Source organism: Coregonus clupeaformis, unplaced genomic scaffold (genome assembly GCF_020615455.1).
Source record: "Coregonus clupeaformis isolate EN_2021a unplaced genomic scaffold, ASM2061545v1 scaf0403, whole genome shotgun sequence".
Taxonomy (NCBI): domain Eukaryota; kingdom Metazoa; phylum Chordata; class Actinopteri; order Salmoniformes; family Salmonidae; genus Coregonus; species Coregonus clupeaformis.
The window spans coordinates 85,245-108,896 of NW_025533858.1; the positions used below are offsets into that span (position 1 = coordinate 85,245).

At 42.8% G+C, this 23,652-nt stretch overlaps 1 protein-coding gene across 2 annotated transcripts in view; it reads left to right on the forward strand.

Annotated features, from left to right (window-relative positions):
- Positions 1-4,200: 4,200 nt before the first annotated feature.
- Positions 4,201-23,652, forward strand: part of LOC121576323 — a 33,802-nt gene continuing 14,350 nt past the window's right edge. Inside the window, exons 1-2 of one of the 2 annotated variants that reach the window (XM_045215251.1) lie at positions 4,201-4,754; positions 22,485-22,650. The gene's annotated coding sequence lies outside the window, so the exon portion shown is untranslated. The remainder of the gene's footprint in view (positions 4,755-22,484; positions 22,651-23,652) is intronic. The other variant, XM_045215249.1, reaches the window with a different exon arrangement.

Sequence of the window (23,652 nt, forward strand, 5' to 3'; positions counted from 1 at the left end):
AGTCTATTAATCCACTAGTGGTCTCTCTACACCTGACTCAAAACACCAAAACTACAGTCTATTAATCCACTAGTGGTCTCACTACACTTAACTCAAAACACAACAATTAAAGTATATTAATCCACTAGTGGTCTTTCTATACCTTACTCAAAACACCACAAGTACAGTCTATTAATCCACTAGTGGTCTCCTTACACCTGACTCAAAACACCACAACTACAGTCTATTAATCCACAAGTGGTCTCCCTACACCTGACTCAAAACACCACAACTACAGTCTATTAATCCACTAGTAGTCTCTCTACACCTGACTCAAAACACCAAAACTACAGTCTATTAATCCACTAGTGGTCTCACTACACTTAACTCAAAACACAACAATTAAAGTATATTAATCCACTAGTGGTCTTTCTATACCTTACTCAAAATACCACAACTACAGTCTATTTATCCACTAGTGGTCTCCCTCCACCTGACTCAAAACACCACAACTACAGTATTTAACTCCACTAATGATCTCCCTACACCTGACTCAAAACACCACAGCTACAGTCCATTAATCCACTAGTGGTCTCCCTACACCTGACTCAAAACACCACAACTACAGTCTATTAATCCACTAGTGGTCTCCCTACATCTGACACAAAACACCACAACTACAGTATTAATCCACTAGTTTTCTCTCCACACCTGACTCAAAACACCACAACTACACTCTAATAATCCACTAGTGGTCTCCCTACACCTGACTCAAAACACCACAACTACAGTCTATTAATCCACTAGTGGTCTCCCTACACCTGACTCAAAACACCACAACTACAGTCTATTAATCCACTAGTGGTCTCCCTACACCTGACTCAAAACACCACAACTACAGTCTATTAATCCACTAGTGGTCTCCCTACACCTGACTCAAAACACCACAACTACAGTCTATTAATCCACTAGTGGTCTCCCTACACCTGACTCAAAACACCACAACTACAGTCTAATAATCCACTAGTGGTCTCCCTACACCTGACTCAAAACACTACAACTATAGTCTATTAATCCACTAGTGGTCTCCTTACACCTGACTCAAAACACCACAACTACAGTCTATTAATCCTCTAGTGGTCTCCCTACACCTGACTCAAAACACCACAACTACAGTCTATTAATCCACTAGTGGTCTCCGTACACCTGACTCAAAACACCACAACTACATTCTAATAATCCACTGGTGGTCTCTCTACACCTGACTCAAAACACCACAAGTACAGTCTATTAATCCACTAGTGGTCTCCTTACACCTGACTCAAAAAACCACAACTACAGTCTATTAATCCACAAGTGGTCTCCCTACACCTGACTCAAAACACCACAACTACAGTCTATTAATCCACTAGTGGTCTCCCTACACCTGACTCAAAACACCACAACTACAGTCTATTAATCCGCTAGTGGTCTCCCTACACCTGACTCAAAACACCACAACTACAGTCTATTAATCCACTAGTGGTCTCCGTACACCTGACTCAAAACACCACAACTACAGTCTATTAATCCACTAGTGGTCTCCCTACACCTGACTCAAAACACCACAACTACAGTCTATTAATCCACTAGTGGTCTCCCTACACCTGACTCAAAACACCACAACTACAGTCTATTAATCCTCTAGTGGTCTCCCTACACCTGACTCAAAACACCACAACTACAGTCTAATAATCCACTAGTGGTCTCCCTACACCTGACTCAAAACACCACAACTATAGTCTATTAATCCACTAGTGGTCTCCTTACACCTGACTCAAAACACCACAACTACAGTCTATTAATCCTCTAGTGGTCTCCCTACACCTGACTCAAAACACCACAACTACAGTCTATTAATCCACTAGTGTTCTCTCTACACCTGACTCAAAACACCACAACTACAGTCTATTAATCCACTAGTGGTCTCCCTACACCTGACTCAAAACACCACAACTACAGTATTAATCCACTAGTGGTGTCCCTACACCTGACTCAAAACACCACAACTACAGTCTATTAATCCACTAGTGGTCTCCCTACATCTGACACAAAACACCACAACTACAGTATTAATCCACTAGTTGTCTCTCCACACCTGACTCAAAACACCACAACTACACTCTAATAATCCACTAGTGGTCTCCCTACACCTGATTCAAAACACCACAACTACAGTCTATTAATCCACTAGTGGTCTCATTACACTTCCAATCCCTACACCTGACTCAAAACACCACAACTACAGTCTAATAATCCACTAGTGGTCTCCCTACACCTGACTCAAAACACCACAACTACAGTCTATTAATCCACTAGTGGTCTCCTTACACCTGACTCAAAACACCACAACTACAGTCTATTAATCCTCTAGTGGTCTCCCTACACCTGACTCAAAACACCACAACTACAGTCTATTAATCCACTAGTGGTCTCTCTACACCTGACTCAAAACACCACAACTACAGTCTATTAATCCACTAGTGGTCTCCCTACACCTGACTCAAAACACCACAACTACAGTCTATTAATCCACTAGTGGTCTCCCTACACCTGACTCAAAACACCACAACTACAGTCTATTAATCCTCTAGTGGTCTCCCTACACCTGACTCAAAACACCACAACTACAGTCTATTAATCCACTAGTGGTCTCCGTACACCTGACTAAAAACACCACAACTACAGTCTATTAATCCACTAGTGGTCTCCCTACACCTGACTCAAAACACCACAACTACAGTCTATTAATCCACAAGTGGTCTCCCTACACCTGACTCAAAACACCACAACTACAGTCTATTAATCCACTAGTGGTCTCCTTACACCTGACTCAAAACATCACAACTACAGTCTTAATTCACTAGTGGTCTTCCTACACCTGACTCAAAACACCACAACTACAGTCTATTAATCCACTAGTGGTCTTCCTACACCTGACTCAAAACACCACAACTACAGTCTGTCCCAATTATCTCTCCTTCCTCCGAAAGTGTTCACTTGTTCACTTCCCTTCACTGATTTGAAAGGAAATGACTGGAATAAGAAATATGGTGGATACTCCCACTAGGCCATGCATCCACCAATCCAATGCTTTTAGATTTGTGGAAAGTAGTAAACGAGTGTACACTACAGGATAAATTATTGGAACTCAAGCGGTGACTGTAACAGTAGAACAGTATTGGCTTAGTGGACCACATGACGTTCCAGAGTGCTACTTCATTCTCTTTGTGTAGGGCCTAATACTCACCATATCTACCACTTCCATCCTTCATCAATTAGGGTCCAAAGCCCCCTCCACAACAGACCCACATCTCCCTCCTGCACTGACGATAAGGTGAGTGCTGAGCTGCTGGGCGAGAGGTACCATGTTGGGGTCTAGGTTGGGGTAGAGCTGCCAATGGGAGATACCAAGAGGAACATCAGCCAGGGAGGGTGGCTCTCACTGCTGCTTTTCCAATAGGCCTGGTCATAGTCAATGCCAGAGTATGCAATATTTCACACAAAATAGGATGGATGCACACAATTCTTGGTGATAGCCAAGTTAATTTAAATAATGTATGAATTGAGAATCTCAAATAGAGTTTGGTTTGAGAGCCAAACTGAGAGGCTGTCATGTTAGGTTAGGTTTTGCTCACCTGCAGACAGCATGTATTCAGGTCAAGCCGTTATTGGCCCCGGCAGCGCTTTCTCCTCTGTCTGAGCATTGATCTTGGCATCTGCAGAACAGAGACAACAGAGGAAGGATTCAAGATTGTTTTTCTGGGAACGCACTTTTAAAGGAGTATTAATCTACTTCCACTGTTGGCTAATGACCCCAGAATTTTATTTAGGAAAATCCGGCATCGTATTATTAAACAGACTTTCCAAACGTTGCTACCTGCTTACATCATGTCAAAATAAAAGTCCCCCACAATTTTTTTTGTTTTGTCCACATATGGTGCATGTGCATGACTTATTTTAGATTTTGTTCCAAATTCCTCCCTTCGTAATGACCAACCTTCCTGCCCACTGACACATTACGTTTAAATTGAATTTTATTTAACTTCTGGCATCCCGCAGACTGTTTTTGTGCAACCCAATACAATTGATAGCAATGTTAATGTAGATAAATAATTTTTTCCATCAACTCCCTTGAAGTTGCCTTGATCTGCCCGAGCTTTTATCCCTGTAACACAAACCCTTGTGACACCATGAAGGTCGGCATGGTGTTGGTCCAGATGACGACACCCGACGCTGACTCTCAGCCGTTCATGCCTTCACTCAACCCAAGTTCTGACCGAGTCCTGGTCCCAGCTGGGCAAGATATTGGATGCCAACCACCATTAAAGCCCACTGAAGAAGAAGAAGAATGAGACGAATTTGTCATTACAAATCTTTACCGATATATGATATAATTTACTTATTCTCTGTAATATCGTATAGCTTTGGAATCGTGACATTATCTAGTGTGGAGGAAAATATGCAGGTTTCTGGACTCATACCCTGACTTTGAGAAGGGATTGCGTGACCCAGCATGACAAGGTGAACGTGAATGTCCGACAGTCTGCTGGGTGAGCCGTTATACGTTCCTCCATTCATTGCCGAATGGGATTCCTAGATCCTCCTTTCTCTAATATCTCTGCCATGAGCTCTTAAATCGAGATAGCTGTGTATTTTGCTACTGCATGGCCAGTATGAACCGGAATGTCTGATGAAGAAACGCTGAAGGAAATTTGGCTTCCCCAATGGATCCGGTAAGTCTGCTTTCCTTTTAACAGTATAGGCATGCTGTATAAAATGTCTATGCCTAGTTTTTATAATATTTGATCCTCCACATTCCTCTGTTCCGTGTTTAATGGCTGGAAGAAAAAAAAGAATAAAACTTGTTGGGATTTGTTTTCCTTCAGCAAGGTAACCTACTACTTTATCATGTGTAGGAATCTGTGTCTAGTACTTAATGATCTCTCCTTCCTCCCAAAGTGTGCACTTGTTCACCTTCACTGATTTGAAAATCTGATTATCCATTATATGACCAGATACTCGGAAGTGGCCACTCACAATGAAAATACGTCTTCTTCTGTGGGGTTTATCCGCGGTTGTCATCCAAAGTTACGGTACATTTTGACACCTACTGTAATGGAGTGTGGGCCAGCGACAGCGATCGAGGAACTAAATCCTATATGACAGCCTTGTTTCTCTTAAAAAATATACATATTTGAGACTGTATCTAACGATGATCTACTTAGTATGCTTATCAAACTCAATTCCTGTACCCAATATCCCTCATACAGTTTGTCTCTCTCTTTCCCTATCATACTGCCCACACTGTATCAGTACATGCTCCACTGTCTCTGTTTCCTGGCAGTAATCACACCTTCCTGTTGGATGATTTCCTATCACATTTAATGACTTATTCAGCTGGCTGTGTCCCACCCTTAGCCTTGTAAGGATGGCCTCCTCTCTTCTGTCCATTCCTACCATCCTCCCCTACTTTACTCTGTACCTGGAATAGGGGCGGCAGGTAGCCTAGTGGTTTAGAGCGTTGGGCCAGTAACCCGAGCCGACTAGGTGAAAAATCTGTTAATGTGCCATTGGGCAACTTAACCCTAATTTCTCCTGTAAGTCGCTCTAGATGACATTGCCTGCTAAATGACTAAAATGTAAACAATCAATAGATGCCTGCCCTTAGTGTCACTGTTTCACTGCTCCTGCCATCTCTGCACCACCACTGCCCATATCATTCCCTTAGCCTCTGTCTTGCTTATTGGCACCTCTACCTCCTGTCTCCTAAGGGCCTGTTTAGCTAGCATATCTACTTCCTCATTCCCTTCAGCCCCCACATGGGCCGGGACCCAAGCAAAGCTTATATGGACACCCATCTGTCTCAGCCGGGCATGAATTTGAATTCCCTCATTTAGCAGTCATTGTCTGCTATGTGAGCTAACTGATTGCAGACTCATCAACACAGCACATGAGTCAGAACATATAACTACTCTGTCTGTCTTGACTTCCTCAACCCACAGCAAGGCCAACAGTATGGCCATCAGCCCTTCCTTGTTCACAGCCAGGTGGAATGTAATACGTCTCCTGACAGCCAACCCACTTTCTTGTTCAACGAAGGCTGATCCAGTCCGACCTGTCCATGGGTCTTTTGATCCATCTGTATATATGTCAAAAAATACAGATTTACCGTTTCCAGTCGCTTTTTAAAGAACTCACATGGATCAACCCCCTCCCTGTCTTTCCGTACTCTCTCCAACACTTGTAAATCAACTACTGGAGGTGGGAGTAGCCATGGTGGACTCACAGGGATAGGTACCGTGGGGCTAAAGTCCCTACCATACAATCCCATCTGCCTCGCCTGCTTATTACCCACCCATCCAAAGGTTTTATTCTGTCCATGTTCATGCTCCCAACTTTTCTGTAGCACCCTTTTTGTGGGGTGAGACACCCCATGTTCCTGTAAGTTAACCCAATAATTAATTGCCAGCAATTGCCTTCTAATATGTAATGGCAATTAAAATAAATGTCTAAAAAATGGAAGGCAGTCGTAACCACAAAGTCAAAACATAAATGTGCTTTTTTTATGTTAAGGTTAGGGTCAGGCATAAGATTAGCAGTGTGGTCATTGTGGAGTAAAAAGTACAAAAATAATAAATAATTCAACAGTGACTCGCTCCTGCAGGTTTTTGCTCTACGACATCCGTAGAGTACTGATATAACGACTTTTGATACAGGATTTCTTAATGTCTGTAAAATCATGAGCTGTATGTGAGTGACAGGACAATGACACACCGTGTGTTGTGTCGGTCACGGATGGGGGGCCAGAAGGTCAGTGTGCCAAGATAGATTGGGGGCCACTGTTGCTAATATTAGGAGGGGTACGTGATGGAATGGCCTGGCTAGGGTGCCACATGATACCATGTAGGGGGATCCTATTGTAGTCGGACACTCAATAATGGTTGGCAACTGTTGGACAGAAGTAGATTGGAGAGCATCATAAACTGAGGGATTTTCTATGGAAGTCATTCAGATGACAAGAGGCTACGCCCGTAACGCTTGTCATTGAATCCAGTACTGTAACAATCAAATAAACATGAATCAACTCTCCATCTAAAGTGTTCAACTATTCTCTTACATCCTGAAGTAGTCGATACCAGAGAAACTCGTCATAACAAGTACGATCAAACTTCACACAAGAAGCGGAGCAGATCCTAATCCAGGCGTTTCTCATCTCCCGTCTGGACTTCTGCAACTCAGTATCATGTTATTAACATTAAAAAATATATATTAAATGTTCTTATTACATGCTAGAACAAAACAAATATAGTGTTGAGTTTTTGCTCTTATCTGATTGGCAGGTAATCCATCAATCAACTACAAAGTAGCAGTAGGTGGGATCTCCACTCATAACAATAGTAACAATGCAAAACAAAACGTTTTACAATAAGATTCACATGGATACATTAATTCATATCAAATCCTGGTCTCTTCTACATAATACAACTAATGAATATGCAATCAGCAATGTAAAACAAAACAAGAAAACATGCAACCACATTCCAGATGTATGTTTTACAATGACATTTACATGCAAGCATTCGTTCCTTCTAACAAATCCCCAATAAAAAGTAGAATGGTAAGGTATAAGATATTATCAAGTGTATTTCCAGAGTGAAGAGAGAGAAGTTTGGTAGGAGACCTTAGTAGTCGTGAGAAAACAGAAGAGTGTGAGGTCTGTGGTTAACATTACCTATAAGTACTGATGGGCAGAGCTGGCTTCCTGCCCCCATGATGCCTCTTCCTAACAACCAACACATAATTCGCTTCACAATGAAAATGTGTGAACATCTTGTTGGAGCAAAGTTAATATACAATGACGAAAGTTGAAAGATATCCCTATTAAAATAATTTAAAACAAATACAACAACATAATTTGACCACACTAATAGGCCTATGGCTTCTGTACTTCCGTATGTCCCATCAGCTACACTAAAACCTGGTGAAGGGATTTACAAGAAATATGTGAACATCTTTTAGGACCAAACTAATTATACAAGAGGCCTATGCTCCTTATAAAAAATAGATTATTATTATAGATTAAAAAAACATAACTAATATGATAAGCAGATGTTGTTGAGCAGATAATGGATTAGATTTATTGATCTGTTGAATACACACCTAGTATTATTGAAACATTATACGATTATTTAATGGATAATAGGAGTTAATGAAATAAGATACAGCTCTGAACATCCCCATCCCACCACACACACACAGCACTCCTACTCCAAGACGCTTGATACATATGGATCCAGAGCTGCATATTATGCTACACAGGTTACCATGGTAATCAGACTTAGTAAACTGTTAGAGAATGGGAGATAGATTAATCTTTACAAAATGTTTTCTATTGAAACTTTATTTAGGGATCTGGAACCGGTGCTGGAGAGGGGGGAGATGAAAGAATACAGGTTTGCACTTTCTGGTGTTTTATCAGTGACCCTGAACGAGCAAAGCTCTTTCCACATAGACACTTATAAGGCTTCTCTCCTGTGTGTATGCATTAGTGTTTGCTCAGGGCTGCTGATTGATTTAAACTCTTCAGGAAGTCAGGACCACACTGATCACAGCTATAAGGGATTGCGCCTGTGTATAAGTTGGTGTGTAGTCAGGTGTCCTGACTTCCTAAAGCTCTTCCCACACTGATCACAGCTAAAAGCCTTCTCTCCTGTGTATAAGTTGGTGTGTAGTCAGGTGTCCTGACCTCCTGAAGCTCTTCCCACACTGATCACAGCTATAAGGCTTCTCTCCTGTGTGTAGGTGTTGGTGTGCAGTAAGGGCTCCTGATTTGACTGAAGCTCTTCCCACGATCAAAGCAGGGGTAAGGCTTCTCCCCTGTATGAATTCTCTGAGATTTAAGGTTCCCACACTGAGAGCAGCAGTACGGTTTCTCTCCAGTGTCAATCCGCTGGTGAATGATCAATTCCTTCTGTTTAGCAAATCTCTTCCCACAGTCAAAGCAGCAGTGGTGAGATTTCTTCTCTATACATCTCTGCTGGTGTTTCTTGAGGTGTTCTAATCTGGAGAGACTCTTCTCTTTCTTGTCAGCATCATGTTGTTGTTGAGGCTCCCCAGATGATAAGCCCCTCCCACTGAGAAAGCAATGGTTAGGGCTGTCTCCTGTGAAACAAATATATTGAATAGCATGGACATCTGAAATCAGGCTACCTGATGGGACTTTGATAAATGCTGAAAATTGACAATCAAAATAAACGTACTACCGCAGGGACCATGTTATTTTTGAGAAGCATACTTCATTCAGAATTCGGACATATAAAGTTTGTATGTGAGAACTATTTCTAAGCTGCATACTTTCAGTTTTTCTGAACTCACTGCACACGATCAAAATAAGTTAGCTTGCGCTGCTTGTGCTAGCACATGCACATATTAAATACACCGCTATATCTCTAATTAAAGTGTTTACATGTCCTAATAATTCTAAAGATTGCTCAGAAAAGCAGGTGTTTTTAACTGCGTTACTTGGATTGTCACCTTAAGCCAAATAAGATAAGCAGAGTAAGGTGTTTACATGACTAATGCCATACACGGCCTACTGCCATAACTAGTTTAATGTCCAATTATGAGTGTGCATGTAAACATACTCATTGTAAAGCACTAGTTATTTTGTTGCTTTGACAGTCATTTCTGAGCATTATTATGAATGTTATTAGTAATTCATTTACGTCTGTCCCTCATTTTAAGGTTGATATGATGAGTTTCTGTGGTATTAAGGAATTCAGGATGCACTAATATAACTAAACACTTTTTGATTTGATACAAGGTATTGAATAATATGGTACCAGATTCAAAACAACAAGATACAACTAAGTTGCCTCTTGCTATCCAAATGATAGACCCAGAGATCTCTCAGTTTATATACTTGAGTGTAAACAAGTTCTAACCAACAGTTGCCAACCATCATTGGGTGTCGCTCCCAACCTCGATGGTATCAGTTTGCACCCCAGTCAGGACATTCCATCACGTACTCATTCTAAGATTAACAGCAGTAGCCCCCCAGAATTCCTGGCACCCAGACTTTCTGGCACCCATCAGTGACATAAATACATTTCATCACCCACAGCGCTATAAACGTTTTCTTCAAATACACCATGTTCACGGGTGTTCAAAACAAAGCCTAACAACTGTAACCCATCATATGGATGTAGAGTTTTTTTAAATCACTTTAAATGGTTCCACGTCTTCATACCCACGTCTCGTGGATGCTTAAAAGTCTTTGACCATTCATCCAAGTTTTGGAGATGCTGATTTATGTGTGATTACTGTCAAGGGGGTTTGTCTTTACTCCCTTTAACAGCCTTTGTTCTGATTGGCCTAAGACATCGTTTGTCACCGCTGTCAGAATCTGTTGACTCAAAGCCAGGCAGTGCTGACCAGATGCTTGAAACCCGATCTGCCTTGCACAACTCAGCATGAGGGTAGAACAGAGAGCCCACAGGTGGGGGCCAAGTCTTCCTTTAGCACACATGCCTCCTGCAATTGTTGAATTTCCTCTTTTAATGTTTTTATCTGTTCACCAAGAGCCCTCAAACTCTCTTTATCTCTCTGCAATGTCCTATCATGAGTATCACAAAGGACTTTCTGATCTCGTTGTCTGACTTCAGCTAATACAGTTAAAGACCATCGTGTCTTTGTCAATGAGTTAGACATTCTCTGTATTTTTCCCCAAGCTTTTTGTATATCAGACAGATTCTATCAACAATGACATAATATTTATTTATTATCTCCTGCCTACACTTCTCTACTTTGAAATGGTTCTTCCTATCATTAGAAAGTGAATTTAATATATTTTTCATGTTCACATCCGGAGCAGCTGTCCCGCCCTTTTCCGGAGTGGTTCTTTCACTTAACAATGGCATTATATTAACTTCAAAAGTTGTGTGTGTGTGTATATATATATATATATATATACACACAGTGGGGAGAACAAGTATTTGATACACTGCCGATTTTGCAGGTTTTCCTACTTACAAAGCATGTAGAGGTCTGTAATTTTTATCATAGGTACACTTCAACTGTGAGAGACGGAATCTAAAACAAAAATCCAGAAAATCACATTGTATGATTTTTAAGTAATTAATTTGCATTTTATTGCATGACATAAGTATTTTATCACCTACCAACCAGTAAGAATTCCGGCTCTCACAGACCTGTTAGTTTTTCTTTAAGAAGCCCTCCTGTTCTCCACTCATTACCTGTATTAACTGCACCTGTTTGAACTCGTTACCTGTATAAAAGACACCTGTCCACACACTCAATCAAACAGACTCCAACCTCTCCACAATGGCCAAGACCAGAGAGCTGTGTAAGGACATCAGGGATAAAATTGTAGACCTGCACAAGGCTGGGATGGGCTACAGGACAATAGGCAAGCAGCTTGGTGAGAAGGCAACAACAGTTGGCGCAATTATTAGAAAATGGAAGAAGTTCAAGATGACAGTCAATCACCCTCGGTCTGGGGCTCCATGCAAGATCTCACCTCGTGGGGCATCAATGATCATGAGGAAGGTGAGGGATCAGCCCAGAACTACACGGCAGGACCTGGTCAATGACCTGAAGAGAGCTGGGACCACAGTCTCAAAGAAAACCATTAGTAACACACTACGCCGTCATGGAATAAAATCCTGCAGCGCACGCAAGGTCCCCCTGCTCAAGCCAGCGCATGTCCAGGCCTGTCTGAAGTTTGCCAATGACCATCTGGATGATCCAGAGGAGGAATGGGAGAAGGTCATGTGGTCTGATGAGACAAAAATAGAGCTTTTTGGTCTAAACTCCACTCGCCGAGTTTGGAGGAAAAAGAAGGATGTGCACAACCCCAAGAACACCATCCCAATCGTGAAGCATGGAGGTGGAAACATAATTCTTTGGGGATGCTTTTCTGCAAAGGGGACAGGATGACTGCACCGTATTGAGGGGAGGATGGATGGGGCCATGTATCGCGAGATCTTGGCCAACAACCTCCTTTCCTCAGTAAGAGCTTTGAAGATGCACACAGCCAGGGCAACTAAGGAGTGGCTCCGTAAGAAGCATCTCAAGGTCCTGGAGTGGCCTAGCCAGTCTCCAGACCTGAACCCAATAGAAAATCTTTGGAGGGAGCTGAAAGTCCATATTGCCCAGCGACAGCCCCGAAACCTGAAGGATCTGGAGAAGGTCTGTATGGAGGAGTGGGCCAAAATCCCTGCTGCAGTGTGTGCAAACCTGGTCAAGACCTACAGGAAACTTATGATCTCTGTAATTGCAAACAAAGGTTTCTGTACCAAATATTAAGTTCTGGTTTTCTGATGTATCAAATACTCATGTCATGCAATAAAATGCAAATGAATTACTTAAAAATCATACAATGTGATTTTCTGGATTTTTGTTTTAGATTCTGTCTCTCACAGTTGAAGTGTACCTATGATAAAAATTACAGACCTCTACATGCTTTGTAAGTAGGAAAACCTGCAAAATCGGCAGTGTATCAAATACTTGTTCTCCCCACTGTATATATATATATATAGTGAGGGAAAAAAGTATTTGATCCCCTGCTGATTTTGTATGTTTGCCCACTGACAGACATGATCAGTCTATAATTTTAATGGTAGGTTTATTTGAACAGTGAGAGACAGAATAACAACAACAAAATCCAGAAAAATGCATGTCAAAAATGTTATAAATTGATTTTCATTTTAATGAGGGAAATAAGTATTTGACCCCTCTGCAAAACATGACTTAGTACTTGGTGGCAAAACCCTTGTTGGCAATCACAGAGGTCAGATGTTTCTTGTAGTTGGCCACCAGGTTTGCACACATCTCAGGAGGGATTTTGTCCCACTCCTCTTTGCAGATCTTCTCCAAGTCATTAAGGTTTCGAGGCTGACGTTTGGCTACTCGAACCTTCAGCTCCCTCCACAGATTTTCTATGGGATTAAGGTCTGGAGACTGGCTAGGCCACTCCAGGACCTTAATGTGCCTCTTCTTGAGCCACTCCTTTGTTACCTTGGCCGTGTGTTTTGGGTCATTGTCATGCTGGAAAACCCATCCACGACCCATTTTCAATGCCCTGGCTGAGGGAAGGAGGTTCTCACCCAAGATTTGACGGTACATGATTGTCCCTTTGATGCGGTGAAGTTGTCCTGTCCCCTTAGCAGATAAACACCCCCAAAGCATAATGTTTCCACCTCCATGTTTGACGGTGGGGATGGTGTTAAATAATAATAATAATATGCCATTTAGCAGACGCTTTTATCCAAAGCGACTTACAGTCATGCGTGCATACATTTTTGTGTATGGGTGGTCCCGGGGATCGAACCCACTACCTTGGCGTTACAAGCGCCGTGCTCTACCAGTTGAGCTACAGAGTGTTCTTGGGGTCATAGGCAGCATTCCTCCTACTCCAAACACGGCGAGTTGAGTTGATGCCAAATAGCTCAATTTTGGTCTCATCTGACCACAACACTTTCACCCAGTTCTCCTCTGAATCATTCAGATGTTCATTGGCAAACGTCAGACGGGCATGTATATGGGCTTTCTTGAGCAGGGGGACCTTGCGGGCGCTGCAGGATTTCAGTCCTTCACGGCGTAGTGTGTTACCAATTGTTTTCTTGGTGACTATGGTCCCAGCTGCCTTGAGATCATTGACAAGATCATCCCGTGTAGTTCTGGGCTGATTCCTCACCGTTCACATGATCATTGCAACTCCACGAGGAGAGATCTTGCATGGAGCCCCAGGCCGAGGGAGATTGACAGTTATTTTGTGTTTCTTCCATTTGCGAATAATCACACCAACCGTTGTCACCTTCTCACCAAGCTGCTTGGCGATGGTCTTGTAGCTCATTCCAGCCTTGTGTAGGTCTACAATCTTGTCCCTGACATCCTTGGAGAGCTCTTTGGTCTTGGCCATGGTGGAGAGTTTGGAATCTGATTGATTGATTGCTTCTGTGGACAGGTGTCTTTTATACAAGTAACAAGCTGAGATTAGGAGCACTCCCTTTAAGAGTGTGCTCCTAATCACAGCTCGTTACCTGTATAAAAGACACCTGGGAGCCAGAAATCTTTCTGATTGAGAGGGGGTCAAATATTTATTTCCCTAATTAAAATGCAAATCAATTTATAACATTTTGACATGCGTTTTTCTGGATTGTTTTGTTGTTATTCTGTCTCTCACTGTTCAAATAAACCTACCATTAAAATTATAGACTGATCATTTCTTTGTCAGTGGGCAAACGTACAAAATCAGCAGGGGATCAAATACTTTTTTCCCTCACTGTATATACACCTGTTCTGAAAGGCCCCAGTGTCTGAAACACCACTAATCAAGCGGGCATATGAAGAACAAGGAGCTCTCCAAACAGGTAAGGGACAAAGTTTTGGAGAAGTACAGATCAGGGTTGGGTTATAAAAAAGTATCTGAAAATTTGAACATCCCACAGAGCACCATTAAATCCATTATTAAAAAATTGAAAGAATATGCAACACAACAATCCTGCCAAGAGAGGGCCGCCCACCAAAACTCACGGACCAGGGAAGGAGGGCATTCATCAGAGAGGCAACAAAGAGACCAAACATAACCTTGAAGGAGCTGCAAAGCTCCACAGCTGAGATTGGAGTATCTGTCCATAGGACAACTTTAAGCCGTACACTCACAGAGCTGGATTTTACGGAAGAGTGGCCAGAAAAAAAGCCATTGCTTTCAGAAAAAAATAAGCAAGCACGTTTGGTGTTAGCCAAAAGGCATGTGGGAGACTCCCCAGCTTTTTGGCCATCAAGGAAAACGCTATGTCTGGCGCAAACCCAACACCTCTCATCACCCCGAGAATACCATCCCCACAGTGAAGCATGGTGGTGGCAGCATCATGCTGTGGGAATGTTTTTCATCGGCAGGGACTGGGAAACTGGTCAGAATTTGAAGGAATGATGGATGGTGCTAAATACAGGGACATTCTTGAGGGAAACCTGTTTCATTCTTCCAGAGATTTGAGACTTGGACGGTTTTCCACCTTCCAGCAGGACAATGACCCTAAGCATACTGCTAAAGCAACACTTGAGTGTTTTAATGGGAAACATTTAAATGTCTTGGAATGGCCTAGTCAAAGCCCAGACCTCAATCCAATTGAGAATCTGTGGTATGACTGAAAGATTGCTGTACACCAGCGGAACCCATCCAACTTTAAGGAGCTGGAGCAGTTTTGCCTTGAAGAATGGGAAAAAATCCCATGGCTAGATATGCCAAACTTATAGAGACATACCCCAAGGGACTTACAGCTGTAATTGCTGCAATAGGTGGCTCTACAAAGTATTGACTTTGGGGGGTTGAATAGTTATGCATGCTCACGTTTTCTGTTTTTTTGTCTTATTTCTTGTTTGTTTCACAAATTTTTTTATTTTGCATCTTCAAAGTGTGTAAATCACATCATACAAACCCCCAGACAATCCATTTTAATTCCAGGATGTAAGGCAACAAAATAGGAAAAATGCCAAGAATATACTCAAGTGGCAACTCAAGATGAAAATACCTCTTCTGTGGGGTTTATCGTCAGTTTTTGTCGTGTGTCTGTAAATAGCCTGTAAATACCCTGTTTTTTTTTATTTTTCGTACATATTTTCCTATCAGACTTTTCATCCTTCTACAAAATATACTTTCCTGCAACCCGCCTCACTCAACGTGGAACGGATTCTATTATTGACTTACCTTTTATCTAGAATCTCCAGTTGAAACTAGCTAGCCAGCTAACTAGCTACTTGCTATTAGCCACAGTTGCTATTTCACCCAGAACATTGGATTTTCTGCCGGAATAATTTAATCACTGGACATTAATCACCGGATCGCAACTAGCTAGCCGCAACCGAATGGATGTTGCTGTTTGGCTAATCACCACTGCCCCCGATGCAAGCACCAGTTAGCCTCGAGCTAGCCTAGAGTCAGGCTCATATCCTGGCTATCTACCTCTAGGTCTACCGGACGGGAGTAGCCAGCTAACTAGCTACTTGCTATCAGCTACCGTTAGCGGTTTTTCACCATTGTCCGTGGCCTGCACCACCTACCAGCCAGCTCTAGTCCGGACTATTATTCGGCCAGTCTGCACAGCGCGTTATCGACCCAGAACATATCAGTTTTTCTGCCGGAATCACTGAATCACTGGACCTTTAACTCCGGATTCATCGCTACCAGCTAGCTGCTACAAAATGAACGTTGAGGTCTGGCTAATCATCCTGAGCTAGGCCCATCTCCCATCTCCTGGCTATCTACCTCTCTGTCAACCGGACGGGACCACCTAGTGTTGACACGGAGCCCCGCCGATCCAACACGAATGGTTTGCCGACGAAATAGTCTGATGTGGTTTCAACAGGCTTCCCGTTGCGACGACCACGAAGATCCATCTGCCAGCCCCGGCCCGCTAGCACACGCAAACTACAACTGTGCTCCCTGCTAGCTGTGCTGAAGCACCAATTTGAACTGCTCTCGGACTCACATATTGCTGTTCACTGGACCTTATGATCACTCAGCTGCACAGCTGATGCCTGCGGGACTGTTCCTTTACACGGTACCCTGTCCTGTTTATTCTGTTTAGTCTTAGCCCAAACGTTATCGCTATTTCCAGTTGTGTCTTAGCTCTCTCTAATAACACCTGTGACTGCTTTATGCCTCTCTCCCATGTCAATTATGCCTTGCCTATTGCTGTTTGGGTTAGTTCTTATTATACAATTTAACTGTAGAACCCCTAGTCCCTCTCAAACTGCCTCATATAGTTCCTTTGTTCCACCCCCCATACATGCCGAGACCGGCTCAATCGATGCCTCCAATGACGCTATCTCTTTCATTGTTACCCAACGCTTAGGGTTACCTGAACTGTACTCATATCCTTCCATATCCTTTTCTGTACATAATGCCCTGAATCTTTTCTACAACGCCCGGAGAACTGCCCCCCTTTATTCTATGTACCCAACGCACTAGAAGACCAGTTCTTAAAGCCTTTAGTCGTATCCTTATTCTAGTCCTCCTCTGTTCCTCTGGTGATGTAGAGGCTAACCCAGGCCCTGCAGCCCCCAGTATCACTCCTACTCCCCAAGAGCTATCATTTGTTGACTTCTGTAACCGTAAAAGTCTTGGTTTTCTGCACATAAATATCAGAAGCCTCCTTCCTAAGTTTGAGTTATTCACTGCGTTAGCACACTCCGCCAACCCTGATGTTCTAGCAGTGTCTGAATCCTGGCTTAGGAAGGCCACCAAAAATTCAGAAATTTCCATCCCCAACTATAAAATTTTCCGTTTAGATAGAACTGCCAAAGGGGGTGGAGTTGCAATCTACTGTAGAGATAGCCTGCAGAGCTCCATCATACTATCCAGGTCTGTGCCCAAACAGTTTGAGCTTCTACTTCTAAAAATCCACCTTTCCAGAAATAAGTCTCTCACTGTTGCCGCTTGCTACAGACCCCCCTCAGCCCCCAGCTGTGCCCTGGACACCATATGTGAATTGATTGCCCCCCATCTATCCTCAGAGTTCGTACTGCTTGGTGACCTAAATTGGGATATGCTTAACACCCCGGCCATCCTACAATCTAAACTAGATGCCCTCAATCTCACACAAATTATCAACGAACCTACCAGGTACAACCCTAAATCCGTAAACATGGGTACCCTCATAGATATCATCCTGACTAACTTACCCTCTAAATACACCTCCGCTGTCTTCAACCAGGATCTCAGCGATCACTGCCTTATTGCCTGCGTCCGTAGCGGGTCCGCGGTCAAACGACCACCCCTCATCACTGTCAAACGCTCCCAAAAACACTTCAGCGAGCAGGCCTTCCTAATTGACCTGGCCCAGGTATCCTGGATGGATATAGATTTCATTCCGTCAGTAGAGGATGCCTGGTTGTTCTTTAAAAGTAATTTCCTCTCAATCTTAAATAGACATGCCCCATTCAAAAATACAGAACTAAGAACAGATATAGCCCCTGGTTCTCCTCAGACTTGACTGCCCTTGACCAGCACAAAAACATCCTGTGGCGTACTGCATTAGCATCAAATAGCCCCCGCGATATGCAACTTTTCAGGGAAGTTAGGAACCAATATACACAAGCAGTTAGGAAAGCAAAGGCTAACTTTTTCAAACAGAAATTAGCATCCTGTAGCACTAACTCCAAAAAGTTTTGGGACACTGTAAAGTCCATGGAAAATAAGAGCACTTCCTCCCAGCTGCCCACTGCACTGAGGCTAGGAAACACTATCACCACCGATAAATCTACAATAATCGAGAATTTCAACAAGCATTTTGCTACGGCTGGCCATGCTTTCCACCTGGCTACCACTACCCCGGCCACCAGCTCTGCACCCTCCGCTGCAACTTGCCCATGCCCCCACCGCTTCTCCTTCACACAAATCCAGACAGCTGATGTTCTAAAAGAGCTGCAAAATCTGGACCCCTACAAATCATCTGGGCTAGACAATCTGGACCCTTTCTTTCTAAAACTAGCCGCGAAATTGTCGCAACCCCTATTACTAGCCTGTTCAACCTCTCTTTCGTAACGTCTGAGATCCCCAGAGATTGGAAAGCTGCCGCGGTCATCCCCCCTCTTCAAAGGGGGTGACACTCTAGATCCAAACTGTTACAGACCCATATCCATCCTGCCCTGCCTTTCAAAAGTTTTTGAAAGCCAAGTCAACAAACAGATCACCGACCATTTCGAATCCCACCGTACCTTCTCCGCTATGCAATCCGGTTTCCGAGCTGGTCATGGGTGCACTTCAGCCACGCTCAAGGTCCTAAACGATATTATAACCGCGATCGATAATAGACAGTACTGTGCAGCCGTTTTCATTGACCTGGCCAAGGCTTTCGACTCTGTCAACCACCGCATTCTTATTGGCAGACTAAATAGCCTTGGTTTCTCAAATGACTGCCTCGCCTGGTTCACCAACTACTTCTCAGATAGAGTTCAATGTGTCAAATCGGAGGGCCTGTTGTCTGGACCTATGGCAGTCTCTATGGGGGTGCCACAGGGTTCAATTCTTGGGCCGACTCTTTTCTCTGTGTATATCAATGACGTCGCTCTTGCTGCTGGTGACTCTCAGATCCACCTCTACGCAGACGACACCATTTTGTATACATCTGGCCCTTCATTGGACACTGTGTTAACAAACCTCCAAACGAGCTTCAATTCCATACAACACTCCTTCAGTAGCCTCCAACTGCTCTTAAACACTAGTAAAACTAAATGCATGCTCTTCAACCGAACGCTGCTTGCACCCGCCCACCCGACTAGAATCACTACTCTCGACGGGTCTGACCTAGAGTATGTGGACAACTACAAATATCTAGGTGTCTGGTTAGACTGTAAACTCTCCTTCCAGACTCACATTAAGAATCTCCAATCCAAAGTTAAATCTAGAATCGGTTTCCTATTTCGCAACAAAGCCTCCTTCACTCATGCTGCCAAACATGCCCTCGTAAAACTGACTATCCTACCGATCCTTGACTTCGGCGATGTCATTTACAAAATAGCCTCCAACACTCTACTCAGCAAATTGGATGTAGTCTATCACAGTGCCATCCGTTTTGTCTCCAAAGCCCCATATAATACCCACCACTGTGACCTGTACGCTCTTGTTGGCTGGTCCTCACTACATATTCGTCGCCAAACCCACTGGCTCCAGGCCATCTATAAATCACTGCTAGGCAAATCCCCGCCTTATCTTAGCTCATTGGTCACCATAGCAACACCCACCCGTAGTCTGCGCTCCAGCGGGTATATCTCACTGGTCATCCCCAAAGCCAACACCTCCTTTGGCCGCAATTCCTTCCAGTTCTCTGCTGCCAATGACTGGAACAAATTGCAAAAATCTCTGAAGCTGGAGACACTTATCTCCCTCACTAACTTTAAGCATCAGTTGTCAGAGCACCTTACCGATCACTGCACCTGTACACAGCCCATCTGAAATTAGCCCGCCCAACTACCTCATCCCTATATTGTTATCTATTTTGCTCATTTGTACCCCAGTATCTCTATTTGCACATCATCTCTTGCACATCTATCATTCCAGTGTTAATACTAATTGTAATTATTTTGCACTATAGCCTATTTTATTGCCTACCTCCATAACTTGCTAAATTTGCACACTGTATATTATATGTATTTCTGTTGTATTTTTGACTTTGTTTTGTTTTACCCCATATGTAACTCTGTGTTTGTTTTTATCGCACTGCTATGCTTTATCTTGGCCAGGTCGCAGTTGTAAATGAGAACTTGTTCTCAACTGGTTTACCTGGTTAAATAAAGGTAAAAAAAAAAAAAAAAAAAAAAAGTTGTTATGCAACGTTATGGTGCATTATACCACCTATTGTAATGGAGTGTGGGCCAGAGACAAGGATCGAGGAACTAAATCCCACCTGCCAGCCTCGTTTCTCTTTTAAAAATATAAAATATTTGCTACTGTATCTAATGTTCTACTCAGTATGCTTATTTACATTTACATTTCAGTCATTTTAGCAGACGCTCTTATCCAGAGCGACTTACAGGAGCAATCAGGGTTAATTGCCTTGCTCAAGGGCACATCGACAGATTTTTCACCTAGTCGACTCGGGGATTAGAACCAGTGACCTTTCGGTTACTGGCACAACGCTCTTAACCACTAATCATACTCAATCCCTGTACCCCCTTCTCCCTCATACTGTATCAGTCTCTCTCTTTCCCTATTATACTGCCCACACTGTATCAGTACATGCTCCACTGTCTCTGTTTCCTGGCAGTAATCACACCTTCCTGTTGGATGCTTTCCTATCACATTTAATGACTTATTCAGCTGGCTGTGTCCCACCCTTAGCCTTGTAAGGATGGCCTCCTCTCTTCTGTCCATTCCTACCATCCTCCCCTACTTTACTCTGTACCTGGAATAGGGGCGGCAGGTAGCCTAGTGGTTTAGAGCGTTGGGCCAGTAACCCGAGCCGACTAGGTGAAAAATCTGTCAATGTGCCTTTGAGCAACTTATCCCTAATTTCTCCTGTAAGTCGCTCTAGATAAGAGTTTCTGCTAAATGACTAAAATGTAAACAATCAATAGATGCCTGCACTTAGTGTCACTGTTCCTGCCATCTCTGCACCACCACTGCCCATATCATTCCCTTGGCCTCTATTTACTCAATGGCACCTCCACCTCCTGTCTCCTAAGGGCCTGTTTAGCTAGCATATCTACTTCCTCATTCCCTTCCACCCCCACATGGGCCGGGACCCAAGCAAAGCTTATATGGACACCCATCTGTCTCAGCCGGGCATGAATTTGAATTCCCTCATTTAGCAGTCATTGTCTGCTATGTGAGCTAACTGATTGCAGACTCATCAACACAGCACATGAGTCAGAACATATAACTACTCTGTTTGGCTTGACTTCCTCAACCCACAGCAAGGCCAACAGTACGGCCATCAGCTCTGCCATGTACACAGCCAGGTGGTCTGTAATACGTCTCCTGACAGCCACCCCACTTTCCTGTTCAACAAAGGCTGATCCAGTCTTACCTGTCCATGGGTCTTTTGGTCCGTCTGTATATATGGGCAAAAAATTAAGATTTACAGTTTCCAGTCGCCTATTAAATAATAACAGATGAATCAACCCCCTCCCTGTCTTTCCGTACTCTCTCCAACACTTGTAAATCAACTACTGGAGGTGGGAATAGCCATGGTGGACTCACAGGGATAGGTACCGTGGGGCTAAAGTCCCTACCATACAATCCCATCTGCCTCGCCTGGTTATCACCCACCCATCCAAAGGTTTTATTCTGTCCATGTTCATGCTCCCAACTTTTCTGTAGAACCCATTTTGTGGGGTGAGACACCCCATGTTCCTGTAAGTTAACCCAATAATTAATTGGCAGTGATTGCCTTCTAATATGTAATGGCAATGAAAATAAATGTCTTAAAAAATGGAAGGCAGTCGTTACCACAACCACAAAGTCAAAAATATACATCGTAGAAATTCATGTAAACAGAAATGTGCTTTTAGATTTTAAGGTTAGGGTCAGGCATAAGGTTAGAAGTGTGGTTAAGATTAGGTTTAAAATGACATTATTATTATTTTTTTTTGGGGGGGGGGGAGGTAAGTTTCCAGCATGTCACGTGACCTACTTTTATCAGTACACTCGTAACAACCTAATCATTATGAAATGTATTTTCGATCAAATAAGCCACAAGTCGCCTCTTCCTCTCTGTTTTGAAAGGAAATGACTGGTATAAGAAATATGGTGGAAACTCTGACTAGCCCATGCCTCCACCAACCCAATGCTATTAGATTTGTGGAAGTAGTGAATGATTGAACATTTTAGGAAAAATGAGATATTCTAGGGATAGACCCAAATCAATCAGAGTTGTAGACTAAATTAATAAAATATTTTGTTTAATGATAAACTGTTTAATATTTATTGTGGCCAACAGGACAAAGCTAGCCCGTTCCCCTCCACCCTCCAGGAGTCCCCAGGTCAAACACCTCCTGGTACCGCTTTACTGCAGGGTCTGGTCGACTGCAGGAAAACACCGGGGCAGAGTGGAACTGAGAGAGGAGGAGGAGAAGAGAAGGAAGATGGAGATTTGATTTCATTAAGTAAGAACCATGGTGTGTAGATTACACTACAGTCTGCTTCTGTAACAATAGTGGAGGTGCATAAAGATGGCGGCCCGCATGTACTTACCACAAATTCCTCGTTTTGCTAAATTCACTGTATTGTACATTGCTCTCCTTTACTCTTTTTTTGGTATGGTCATTAGCACAGTAAACATGTTCCCAATTTTCAATGACATATCAGAAGTCTATCATCTTTATGCACTTTAGTCATTAATTGATTAATCATATATTGACGAGAAAATCTGGGTAGTTCCACCCATTTTTAAAAGTGTAATATGGTATTTAAAAATAAATTTTAAAAAAATCACCTAATTTATCATTTGGTCATAAAGAGCACATGTTCAACTTCATAAACATGTTTTCCAATCTCAAGACATTGAATAAAAATATTAATATACTAAGTGCTATTTGCCAAATAACGTGACATGGTTGAATGTAACAGGGGACTGATGAAAACAACAAAGCCGGTGCATTACATGGGTGAAATAGTCCTTTAAATCAGCCATAAAACCGCTTGTGACAGAGGGAATGGAAGGTTGTTTTGAATGCAATCTTCACAAAAAAATGTACTTGTTAAAAGATTTCTAGCATGTCTATGTATGGGTGAAAGGGTTTACTTGCACAGTTTTCCACAACAAAATAGCATAACATTTACAAAGATTAGGACCAGCTCACCTGCTTTTACTCTATGATTTGACTATTAGATGATCAATGTTTCTTTTGCAAACATATTTTTTTAAGGAATAGTTTCAGGAATAGTCCTGTGTAGCTCAGTTGATAGAACATGGCGTTTGCAACGCCAGGGTTGTGGGTTCGTTTCCCACGGGGGACCAGTATGAAAAAGAAATGTATGCACTAACTGTAAGTCGCTCTGGATAAGAGCGTCTGCTAAATGACTAAAATCTAAAATCTAACTAGGGCTTTACAATGAGTGTTTACATGCACACTCATAATTTGACATTAAACCAGTTATGGCAGTAG